The sequence below is a fragment of the Gekko japonicus genome, unplaced genomic scaffold (genome assembly GCF_001447785.1).
Source record: "Gekko japonicus isolate JY-2015 unplaced genomic scaffold, Gekko_japonicus_V1.1 scaffold507, whole genome shotgun sequence".
Taxonomy (NCBI): Eukaryota; Metazoa; Chordata; class Lepidosauria; order Squamata; family Gekkonidae; genus Gekko; species Gekko japonicus.
In genome coordinates this window covers 958,817-959,427 of record NW_015172020.1, presented here as the reverse complement: position 1 = coordinate 959,427, position 611 = coordinate 958,817, and positions in this window count along the sequence as shown.

Genomic DNA, 611 nt, shown 5'->3' with positions numbered 1-611 from the left:
GCCCCCCATAATAATCCAGGCCAGGAAGCACAGATAAATGTTTGTGGGGGAGACCCAGTAACAGTGAAGATCTGACAGAAGACTCTATATTGTATGGGGGGGGGGGGGGACCTTCAAACATGCGCCGATCAGCAGCACACCAGATAGTTTTGTTCAACCTGTAGGGCTATGTGAGGCAAAACACCCCTGGCCTCCCCCCTCAAACATTAATGTGAATATTAATGGGGGTCTGGTCCACCCTGCAGGTGTCACTAATTGGTTTCTTGGCCTGGATAGTTCTTATCATCTTCAAGCCAGAGATGGGAGTGTGGTGATTAGGTTCTCTCGAGAACCTCTGGTCCATGTGATGGGAGGGAGAACAGGGGGTGATGAAGAGGTAATTTTCTGGAGGCTTCTCTTGAAAACGTGTTCTGATTGGATGTTATCCTTACCTGATGTTGCTGGGCCTAAAAAACCAGGGGTCATTTCCTGCAGGAGCGGAGCTCCGGCAGTAAAGAGCCCAGGGGGCGGGCACATGCAACAAGCCCTGCCTCCTGGTTCCAGCAGCCCTCAGTCAGAGCAAGAAGCAGCCAGGTAAGTTGCAGAGGCCCCCCCCCCCGGTCCAAAACAGT